The sequence below is a fragment of the Maylandia zebra genome, linkage group LG17, assembly GCF_041146795.1.
Source record: "Maylandia zebra isolate NMK-2024a linkage group LG17, Mzebra_GT3a, whole genome shotgun sequence".
Taxonomy (NCBI): Eukaryota; Metazoa; Chordata; class Actinopteri; order Cichliformes; family Cichlidae; genus Maylandia; species Maylandia zebra.
Window position 1 is genome coordinate 26,023,249 of NC_135183.1, and position 12,326 is coordinate 26,035,574.

Sequence of the window (12,326 nt, forward strand, 5' to 3'; positions counted from 1 at the left end):
CTATATTCCTGCTAATTTGTGCTGGCGGTCCTTACTGTTACATTTATAAAAAACAACAACAACAAAAAAAAATCCAACCAAACAACTGGACAAAATGGATAAGTTACTCCACCAGCTGACTGCAGGGGCTCATTCACTTGCCCCCAGGCTGCGGTCTTACTTGTGGTTCTCAGGAGTTTGTCAAAGTATAATAGTAGGGAGAACCTTCAGCTTTCAGGCTCCTCTCCTCTGGAACCAGCTCCCAGTTTGGATTCGGGAGGAGACACCCTCTCTACTTTTAAGGTTAGGCTTTAAACTTTCATTTTTGATATAGCATATAGTTATAGCTGGATCAGGTGATTCTGCATTTCTTCTCTACCCTCCTCTTTTCACTAGTGTTGTAATACAGCGGTCCCCAACCCCCGGGCCTCGGACCGGTACCGGTCTGTGAGTCGTTTGGTACCGGGCCGCGAAGGTTGAGGCTCAGGTGTGAAATGTATGGTTTTCAGGGTTTTTTTTATCGGTTTTCAGCGTTATTTTGTTATCGTTTTTATCGTTAACTCGGTTTTCCTGGGTCTTTTCACGTGTGTTATGAATAAATCTTTTTTTCGGTACCGGTACTAGTTTTATTTTGTTGTATTTATCGGCGACACCTTAAAGGCCGGTCCGCGAAAATATTGTCGGGCATAAACCGGTCCGTGGCGCAAAAACGGTTGGGGACCGCTGTTGTAATATATGCCCCTATGTGGTAGGACTCGACTTAAGCGGTTAAAGAAGTGCAGGAGACTGATGCTGTCCAGTGTAGCAAGTGATTTATTCACCATTCTGTGGCCCAACAATATTTACAAAGAAACAAATAAGAAACTCAACTCTATAATTAACTCAATTCAAATAAACATAACTGAACTTAAATCAACGGAAATTAAGGTCAAACTGCACACAGCTACACTGACCTGAACCCTTCTTCTGAAACACCTGAGTTCGTCTGCTTAAATAGTCCCCTTAATCAAACACTTTCTCCCCTGGACTATTCCATTCAGTAGGTAGGTGAGATGAACATGATTATATTCATCCTCTACTACTCCTCTTGACTGGCAACATAAACTCTGGTGTAATCAATACATATCACAACATTAAATCTATTTCTTTATAAACCCTTTAAAATCAACTTTATTAAATTATAAGAATTCTTCCCCTCCTGCCCTTGGTCCCTTCCTGTGACCTCAGATGAACCCAGAAGGTATAAAGCAGGAAGTAGAACTACATTTCCTCCTTTTGCTTCTGGAAGACAGGTAGGTAAAGGTAAGTTCAAAACAATACAAATTAACAGTTGAAATAAATAACATGTTAACTTAACAAACTTGTATGAATTGATTTAAACCAAGATGTTATATTATATAATCTGTAAAAGTGCAGAACATAAACAAACCCGGGATAGTAGATGTTTGCCTATTGCAGATTACATGTGAAATATGGTTAAATCAAAACAAGAATGTTAACTAAGAATGTAGACAAATGGTCTTCTCACCCACTTTGTCACATCCTATTTCTTCCCATAGTTTGTTTTGTCCTTTTCTCTCACCTCCCAACCAGCTGCCGTATATAATAGCCCCTCCCTGACATTGATTGTTTAATCAATGTCAGGGAGGGGCTAACAGGTCTTTTCCTGTTGGAGGAGGTTCTTTCTCCCCACCATCCACAAATGCAGCTCATAAAGAACAATCTGATTGCTGAGGTTTTCACTCCAGTGCCAGAGGATCTTTACCTTGCAGTATAAATCACCCATAGGAAACTGTAGTTGTAAAATGAAGCTATATAAAATATAATATCTAATGTGTTCATGTGAGGATATAAACTTTCTAAAGGAAAACGCCAGCAGATTTTAAAGCGGACCTACTATGGTCATTTCCATCTCTGGATTTGATTCTCAGTGTCAAAAAAGCTCCTATGGCTCCTCCCCCTTAAATCCAGCTTTCTTCTGACACTGTATCTGCAAACACAAGGTTTGAACAGCAGGCTTTAGGCTTGAGATAGCATTAGGGATGTCCACTCTTTCTGACATCACACAGAGCCAAAAGTAAAAAACAAACAAACCCTGAAGCTTGACAAGGAGTACTTTTACATTATTATTTGAAGCTTCAGTTGGATTTACAATGACAGTATATGCATGTGACAGAAAATAAGGAAAAGCAGAGTAGTTCCACTTTAAATAACTGTGACTTGACTTCCCTGGCTTAAAATATTGCATTAAGCCAACCTGGCAGGTTTCACATGTGCGCACCTAACTTTTCATTCAGGTGTGTGCGTCGCTACTGTCACACTTGTGCAGGCTCGGGAGCTGTGAGCCGCAGAGAGATCAAAAAGGACTACAGATTTCTCGTCTCCCACGGGCGCTCGCTCATCATACTACTCCTGACTCTACACACCTCTGGCTGCGCTGAGGGAAGCTGATAATGAGACAGGATGGTATGTAGTTCAACTCACTATATGATATCTAATGTTGTTAGATTCTTTTCCACATACTGACACTCAGCGGGAAATCATCTCTTCTCACTGAGGTCAGAGGTTATGTAGAAAAAATAAATTTGCCACTGAAAAGTTTCTCAAACATCTCTTCAGTGATTACATACGACCTTGAAGTCTCTGTAACTCTCCACACACACGCACACACACGTCCTCATTGCACTTCCTCTCTCCTTGAAGGCTTTCCAGCTGACAGCTGTTGGCAGTGACACCAGGACAATCAGAGGAGGAGGTGCTGTAATCTAGACCTCAGTCCAATCACCACATGATGTTACACACACACACACACACACACACACACACACACACACACACACACACTGATACACACACATATACACACTCACACACATGTGAAGCCACTCATTGTGATGCATTTCACAGGCCCAGCTTCATCTGACTTCTGTGCACATATTCAGGTGAGTGTGCGCTCGTAAGGTATGCATGTGCATCAGCTTCAAGGTGGAGCATGGCAAGTGATATTAATGGGAGTTAATTGGGGCAGAAACTGGCAGATAAATGAAAGGGGACTAGAATACCTCCTCCACCTCCTCCTACCTCTCTCCACCCTATTGCCCTGAATCCTTCTGCCCTGCAGAGGGGCGAGAAAGTGCGTGTGTGTGTGAGAAAGAGAGCTGAGAGATAAGGCATGATTTGCGACATGAATCCTGCTGCATGCCCCCATCCTCATTAACACCTCTTGTATTACGTTCACTGCTTCACATGGCTGGTGTGCGCTATCGACTGCTGGCACAGCAGATTAATGAGCTGCTTAGAAGTCGCTGCACTTCCAGGCTTCATGTCTTACAGCGTCACACATTGTGTGCTACAGTAGAGTGGAAAATATGATTTCATGTGAAAAGAGGTAAATGTCAGCTAAAGCAGCACTTGAATTGCAAACTCACACCTGTAACAGGCGATACTGCAAATACTGCAAAGCTAACAACAAAATGCAGTGATGCGAATGCAACAGAGTGAGTGCCTGCATGCTCAGCCCATAAAATCTATATGATCATCATTTTATGAGCATTGGCATTACTACACACTTTGTTCAGCACTTCATCTGCATCACTAAAAGATATGCATGGAGCCAGAAGTGTAACTGCTGTCATCTTAATGCTCACATAACTTAAACAGGGATCCTAAAATACTGAATGCGGGACAAAATGGGATATGCTAGCAGTTCATGTCCAACGTAAAAATAAAAATGGAATGAGAAGCAGGTTTCTGGTTTTGCATTTAGCACATTAAACACAAATAAATGTTGAATGTGACTTTTCCAACTCTCTCTCTTTTTTTTTTTTTTTATAAATACAAAAAGAGTAAAGCTTGCTCTGATAGTCTCTTATTTCACTAGCAATTTTCTTTTGGCCTGATACACTTATACTCTCTTACTCCTTTTGTGAAATTAAAAGGGGAAAAAAGTATCCAATGAGACAAAAAATTACATTGGAGGGACATTGGAGAAAAAAAAATAAAGATGAACTTTTGCGAGATCTCGCAAAAGTTCATCTTTATTTATTTTTTCAATGTTCATTGCGGGGCTCGGTAAAAATAAAGTATTTACCAGTCAAAAAAACCCACATTTTCTCTGTGCTAGTTTCCATCATATTCACCAAAAATCTGCATTAGATTTGATAAGAATAAAATGCTTTCCTCACATGGACTGGGTAAAAGACAGACTATAGTTGAGCACACATCCTGCAGAGTCAGTGAAAGAATCATGGGAGCCTGTCTCGAGGTGTGGGACAAGACGAGGGTTATAAATACTGTAGTTCGACATAAAGAGGGACATCAGGTCAACATAAATTTATAATTAATTTTCTTTCGCTACAGCCAATGTCATAACGCCAACGTTTCTATTTATATTATTATTTATACCTATATTCCTTCAGGCTTCCGTTTAAGTCTCTTTGGTCTGCTTCCATGCAAGTCTAGTAGCGTGGGCATCTTCTATGTATTAGTTGAAACTGAAGTTACTTAACACTGATTTTAAGTTGGCTTGGACGGTTATAAGGAAACCTCTGCAGACTTTACTGTGGACATTATTTATTGCTCACGTAGTGTTTGAAGTTTTCCGATTGATTTCGAGAGAAGCATTTAAGCTGCGCTTCAGATGAACTATGAGGAGTCTAAAGTAGGTTTAAATTTATTCAAATATTGATAAGTCAGTGAAAAGAGTTTCGTTTTAATGGCCTCTTATTTCTTTAGAATTTAGTGAGAAAATTGGAAACAGGATTTTTTTGAACCACTGACATGTGTGAATGTTCTGGGAATACAACATACAAAGCAAAAACAGAGTTTGTGTAAGTGAATATTTGTTGTAACCACCTTCATTCTACAACACAACCTCGTTGTAATTTCTTCTTAAAGTATTTTCCTTCTTTGGATGTTGGCTCACTTTTGTTGTTCACACACTGCTTGAATAAAACACACTTTAAAACCTATTTTTTTATGTTGAGGTCCCGGCTGTTCTTAAGGACTTTCATATACTGTTCACCTGCTGCTGATAGTTTTTTGGCCTACCACTTTCTCTTTTATCTTCCACTTGTCCAGTTTCTTCAGTTTCTTTAAGGACATCATGCTGAGATTTGCTGAAATACCATTTTATGCCTGTCAAACTGTGTTATTGTTGGAATTTTCATAGACCCAACTAAAGAAATGGGGAAAAAAAAAAAACAACCCATGTGGTTTTTTTTTGACAGACAGCTGGTAAAAAAGTGCCTAAAGATACAATTTAAAATTGGTTCTTTGCCAATGTCTGTTATGTGCAGACACAGCCCGGGTTCATCCCTCCAGTTAGGCGCCTTTTTCATGCTTTAATGATTCATGGATCAGCATTAAGTACCTTAACATAAAAGACATATTCCTCTGAAAATGATCAAGTACAAAATAATAAATACAGAATAATAAATAAAATAACACAATTTATAAATAAAAAATATATATAAATAAAAAAGAATAAAAGTAAAAGTTCTCTAGGTTTTTATAGAGATGCAAGACTAGAAACAACTGTCTGAAGCTGAGCATTTGTCTCACAGGGATTAATTGTGTGGATGGCAACCTCCTCATCTGAAACTTTAGGTGCACCCTGGGCAGGTCGCATGTCCACACCTTACAATCAATTTAGAACTCCCAGTTAATCTATGGACTGAGGGGGACAAGCAGAGGAAACCCATGCAGTCCGTCTGGCCCCAGAAGGCCAGAAATCTTATTGATGTTGAGGTGATAGTGCTGAGTGCTTTCTGAGTAAGTGCTTTTTACTGATCATTAAAAAGAAGTTTTGTTTATATCAGCAGCAAGGCTCCCTGTCTTTGCAAGCGCACATGACACTGAAAGATGAAAACTCTCCAAACCATTCAGGATCATCTGCTGGAAACACAACAAATGCAGAAATATCAAATAACCAAATATATCTCACTTTAATCTTATGAGAACTTTAACCAGTGCAAGCCTCACAGGGAGCTGTCCCCTCCCTGTGGTGCTGAAATCTCAACCAGGGCTGACAGCTGTTTCCCGCTCCTCTGTTCTGCACTACACAGCCTGAAGATTTCTCTGATTCAGATCCTGACCGAGGTCACTTTGAGCATCTGTGTATGCATGCCAGCGTATAACCCTCCCACCCATCCACACTTTTTTTTGGCTTGCTCACCACCTCCAACAACAGCTAAACACCATGCTGCTGTTGTTGTTGTCGCTGCGCGATAAAGCGGTAGGAGCGAGGGAAGTAAAGGTGGGGAAGAAAAAGCAAAAATAAAGAGACAGAAGTGAGGAGGAGTGACAGCAGCAGGGAAGTGGTTGATGTTCACAGCTCAGGCTTAAAATAACATTTGTGTCTGTGTGGTGTTTGCAGAAGAGAGAAGGTTAACACCAGCAGCGCAGGATGACAAAAACAAAAAACAATGAGGAAAGAAGATGTGATCATTAGTTAGGAGGACAGAAAATGAAAGCTGGATACTCGTGTCATTTTCAGGCTTGGCGAAGTAAAGACCAATGGGATACAACAGAAACAAGGGTTACAAGACTGGAATCCCAATGCACCTTATTTCTGACATGAAGGGAAGGAAAGCAGCTGCTTAGAAATGCAGCACCAGACAGGCAGAGCTGCTCCATCAGAGAATGGCACAGAAACAGCGAAACCACATTTCAAAGAGAGACTTCACTTCAAGTCAGGAAAAAAAAAGAAAAGAAATAATCTGCTCTTTATTTTACTTGCAGTAGGACCACCTCAGCCATTAGACTGCCTTCATTCAATTTATGTAAAAGCAAATAAAATTTTACCCCGGGATAAAAAGAGGTCAGTTTGGGGGACGGTCTCCTGAGAGGACTATCCAATACCATTGATCAACTTTACAGTCTAATCATCTCTGAGTCGAGGGAGGTTTGTCAATGAGAGCAGGCTAATCAGAAAATTATGTTCATCATTCATTTAAGGCTAATTGACCGACTGAAAGAGAGGACAAAAAAGCTGGACAATTGTGTGGGGTTAAAACTGCTTTTGCAGCTTGAGATAGTTAATTAAACTGATTAACATTACTTGCCTTTGAAAACCTTCAAACATATCTTTTATGAGTCCTGTAAAAGCTTATTAAACACTTACTTGGTGGTTATGTAGTACAAGATATCATGCTGAGAGACAGCAAAGCCAAAACAGCATGTTGCAGGTGAAACTTCCCCGTCAATTTATGATCCATGCAGAGGATGTGGAAATAAAAATAGAAGAGCAAACAATGCTTTTGTTTTGCCAGAGCCTGCTCCTGCACAGTGAAAAACACTAAAGCAGACTTACATATTTCACTCTGGCATATTCTTGTTTAGGTGCTTATATGCTTGTACTTATGTTTGGACATTCAAGACTGGGAATCCTGTTAGCTCACCAAACCTCTGTACCTGTCTCCCCCTAAGTTGTCCCAATAAAATAAAAATAGATTTTCTAAACCCTGAAAACCAACCCCAGAGGAGATGTAGGAGTTTCTATTTCTTTTTCTGTTTATTATGCATACTTTTGTCTGGTGGTGCCACACATGTTTCATACTCCCAGCATTATAAGCGAAATACCTTTTAACCTTGGAAATCCCTCTACTTTGTTTTAACTGGGAAAACACAGTTTAATCCAATCTTTGTGTGTTTGCTTTTGTATTTATGGCTTAGATGGTATAAAAAATGGATCCAGCTGTTGTGATGTCGGACCCTATTTCCTGTCCCGAGCCCTGATTAATGGGGAGGGTTGCGTCAGGAAGGGCATCCAGTGCAAAAACCAAATCAAACAAGGATGAGATTCCCACATGATTCATGTGCAGGTTACCAGCGACAACTTTCCGTGCTGCTGGTCAACAGGGTGCCGGTGGAAACTGTGCTACTGTTGGCCAAGTGCACAGGAATAGGAGAGGGGGAAGGCATGTTAGGAGGCAGCGAGAGAGAAGGAAAGGCTGGAGTGTGGATGGAGCTGTCAGCCAGGAGGAAAAGACAAATACCAGAGCAGATTCATGGGTGTTGTGTAGTTTTCATTTCACTGACCAATAATTTTCATCCTCAACCTTTATTTGATCATAACTAAATAAAAACTAATGAACAGGGACTAAAATTGCCAAGAAATGTAAATTTAATCAACAAATAAAAATGTGATGAAAATATTCTGGAGAGATGAGATCCAAACGGAACCAGTTAAGTTGTGAAGAAAGTCAGGACAAGTTAGGAAGTGAAGATTTAAAAGCCTAAACTATGACTAAAACTAAATCAAATTTTGGAGAGTAGTGAACGAGAACATGCAGAGGGTTGGTGTGACAGAGGAGGACGCTGGGTACCGGATGAGATGGAGGAAGATAATCTGTTGTGGCGAGGGAAGATAGCAGCCGAAAGAAGGAGATGAAGATTCCATGTATTCAATGTTAGTGTTTTGCAGTTCTTTTGGGGTCTGAAGATACCATATTTGGATTGGAGGGTAGAGTGAGTGATAAGTTAAGGTATAAACTAACACTACCGAGTAAATCTGGGACTCTCCACCATTTGACCTTAGAACTGAAGAAGCTTCTCGGATGAGAGGTGAAACATCTTCAAGTAACTTAAAGAAGTCCAGATGCTTTTCTTTGCAAGCTCCTTTGACTACGATGACCTGGATGACTGAGAACCTTCACAGACATAACACTACCGAGCTTGGTTGGCAAGGCTCTAGTAGCACAGACATGCAGGAAAGTTTATCTTTAGTTCTCTTTCCAGCCTCCTCCCAGGATTAGACCAGGGATATGTCACTTGTTAAACACTACGCTATGAAGCCATCAACCAGAGGGATGAGTTATAAAATCATTAACTGTTGGTAGCTTTTTAATGCTGCAAACTCAGGCACCTATGGAAGCTGACTCACTGGATCCATCCTTACGTTGCCAGCAGAAGAACATTTTATTTATTTATTTATTGGTTGCAGTTTGGTTTACAGTTTTGGAAAAAGCCAAATTTAGAAAAAACCCCATCTCTTTCTCCAGTCTCAGTACATGCAGAGCATCCCTCTGCTGCTGCTCAACCTGGCATGCCCTTTCACAGCTACCACGCCACTGTGGTAAATAATGCAGTCTAATGTTTTGTAAATGGCTTGAAGCCTCTAAGGGTGATGAAAACAAAGTCAGATTTTTCCCAAGTATGTGAGGATTATTTCAAGTAACCATGCTGTTGGGGCTGCGCTGCAGAAACAAAGTTGCTTCTTTTTCTTTTAGTCATAATCTACATAGAAGTTATTATGATAATCCTCCTGGGTGCAGATATTGTTTTCCTCCTTCAGATACTCGCTCTAATGCTTGAGCCCCCCTGCTGCCTTACAGCACACAAGAGACAGTTTCTGAAGTTGCATCCAAACACTGATGCCGCCTCACATTTTGTGGCGCCTCCTGTTTGAAGTCGTTTTTTCTTGGAACAGTCTTCTCTTCAGAGTTTTAAAAATGAGTGCAATCAAAGCTTCTTCTGATTTCTTTTTGGAGCGCTGAACATGTTTGGGAGCGAGAGGTCGCTTCCCCGCGCCGAGGATCCAGTCGGCACTCCGATGAGTGAGATGCTGCATCGCCATGGAGACGGGCTGCCTGCCGTGGCTGCTCCAACTGATACGTGGATTTGTATGGATGAGTGTCAGGATTGCATCAACACCTCAGCACTGTGGTGTGAATGCGACACAAAAGTCGACTCTTGTTTTCTTGTTTTCTCCCCCCTCTGCTTCTCTTCTCATGATTGAAACCCACGCCATATGTCCCAGCCCTCTGGAGTAATCGGCACGATCATATGAGCAACGCAGCGACACGCTTGACCATAATCCAGAGCAGATTTTTCCCTTCGAGTAACGCAGGACCCTGCTTCCTAATCAGCAGCGTGTGTGTGTGTGCAGGATTCGGTGATTTAGAGCAGGTGTTCCTATTAATTAACAGCTCCCACTGCTGAACCTAAGGTGTAAATCTGCAGAACAAGGCCCGTGCTGTATCCCAGACAGACGAGAAACATGTGTTAAGCCTTGTTTGCTGTCAGTAAAGCTGAAATCCTGCTACAGCGTTAGTGTTTTTGGAGCTCAGCATCAGCAGGCATGTGAGGTGAGAGCAGAGGAATGAAAACATTTTATTTTCTCAGCTGGATGGTCAGATTACTTTCAATCCAACGAATGTTTCACTCCTAATAAGCCAACGTATGTTACATGTTTGATCAATCGCTGCGGCGTCTCCCTGCTCTTTGCTTCATCAGATGTTGTGACAGTATTCTTGAAGTGGCAGATGATTTTGGCAGTTCTACTGAATCTTTAACGGTTGTCCTTATTTTCTCTCCAAAACCGCCTGCCTTTGAAGTCGGACCGAGGGGGATTGCTCCTCTCCATTTCAGTAACTTCTAATGTGTCTCTGATGTGCGGTGACGGCAGGGAGTACATGTTCTCCTCCTTTTTCTTTCTTTCAAGCCCCCCCCCCCCCCCCCCCCCCCCCCCTCATTCTGCCTCTTTCTGCATCACTAATGACTGATGATGTGGTGCAGGAAAAAAAATCCAGAAAAATGACTGACTGAGGGAAAATCCACCTGGCACAAACAAAGAAGTGCGATTTCGCCGTGTTGGAGCTCCTAAATTGCGCTTCCCCAACAATGTGTCAGTCAGTACAAGCCAATGTTGAGCAACCAATCTCAAAAAATATCTCTTTATTTAGTTAATGCCAGTCAGTTTACATCACGAGCTCTGTGTGCTGTACGAAAGAATGAGATCACAAATACAGAGCAGTTGAGGCATCTTACTTAAATGCCTGGGCACCTTTTAGGTGAGGTGTTTTGAACATGTGCTACCAAGAGAAACCCCCGGAGCAGACCCAGGACATGCTGGTTTACGTCTCTTTGATGGCTTAGATCGCTGCTCCCATGACCCGAATCCAGGTAAGTAGCACAAAATAGATGGATGGATTGAAGGGGTTGCTGAGAAAATTTAAGGATGTGTCCTCTGTGTTGGAGAAGAAAAGAGGATTAAAATTTGTTTTGTAAGTTCAGATTCTCTTTCTGATGTCCTTCCAGGCCACTGTATATACATACATATATACAGTGGTCTGGAAGGAAATCTCACAATTTCTACTAAAGAATCTTTAAGAATGACTGACAATACCTTTATAAAAATGCCAAAAAAAAAGTGCCATCCCCACAGACACAGCAGCCAGGGAAGTAGAAGAACAGCACATGAAGAAGGCCCTGAGTAAATGTGGTTATCCCAGCTGGACTTCTCAAAGCTGGGAAGGCGCTATAAGAAAGCTCCAGCCGATCCAGGAGAGAAGGACAACCACTGCCTAAGCGAAAACCTGTAGTGATCCCATATGTGTCAGGAGTATCAGAGCAGTTGAGACGCATTTTTTCTAAACACCGGGTCTCTGTGGCTTTTAAACCCCAAAACACGCTGCGCCAAAAACTGGTCCACCCCAAGGATCGGGTCCCCCGACACAAACAGAGTAACATAGTGTATGCTGCTAAGTGCCAGGAGGATTGCCAGGATTTATACATCGGGGAAACCAAACAACCTCTGGCGAAGCGGATGGCACAATGCAGAAGAGCCACCTCGTCAGGCCAGGACTCTGCAGTCTATTTACACCTACAGGCCAGTGGACACTCTTTCAAGCATGAGGATGTACACAACCTGGACAGGGAGGAACGCTGGTTTGAGAGCAGAGTCAATGAGGGCATTTACGTGAAAAGGGAAAGACCATCTCTGAATCGAGGAGGGGGCCTAAGGGTACATCTTTCACCATCTTACAATGCTGTGATTGCAGCCATTCCCCAACTGTCTGTGAATGGCACTCATGACCATTGATCAGTGGGTTTTGGTCAGTGGTTGTTGATCAATGGTCAGAACAATGGGCTGAAACCAGCCCATTGTTCCTTCATTATGCAATGTACTGTTTATAAGATTGGGGAAACCTGCAGTCAGCTGAGACTGAAGAAGTCACTTGGATGAGTGACGAAACGTTTCTCCCACAAAATGCTACGTCCAGATGAACAGAATCAACTTCTGGAGAAGTGCCATGAATGTGTTTATTTCATCTTTAAACCTGTGAAGGCTTTAAACATCACTTTTGGAGCCAGTCTCAAGTGGCCATTTGAGGAACTGCAGTTTTTGGCACTTTGCTTCTTGTTTGCAGACAGGTGAGTCCAAATTCTCACTGTCTTTGGTATCTAAAATTCCCGAGGACGACATCTGACTCTTTTGCTGCTGAACACTCCACTTTATCAACCAGATAATTCATAGCTTCAAATCTGGTTTGATACCAGCAGCTTCCTTTTATATACAAACAGAATCAGCTCGCGAGTACGTGGATGATGGGAGGTGAGTTATG

The 12,326-nt window shown here is 41.8% G+C and overlaps 1 protein-coding gene and 1 long non-coding RNA gene across 2 annotated transcripts in view; one reads left to right on the top strand and one right to left on the bottom strand.

Annotated features, from left to right (window-relative positions):
• lhfpl3 (LHFPL tetraspan subfamily member 3) overlaps nucleotides 1-12,326 on the bottom strand; it is a 63,145-nt gene that overhangs the window by 19,586 nt on the left and 31,233 nt on the right. The gene's annotated exons all lie outside the window — the stretch shown is intronic.
• LOC143413197 (uncharacterized) lies at nucleotides 850-5,724 on the top strand. Its single transcript, XR_013093816.1, has 4 exons — nucleotides 850-2,445; nucleotides 2,683-2,734; nucleotides 2,887-2,921; nucleotides 5,544-5,724. It is a non-coding gene; the product is annotated as an uncharacterized LOC143413197 (long non-coding RNA).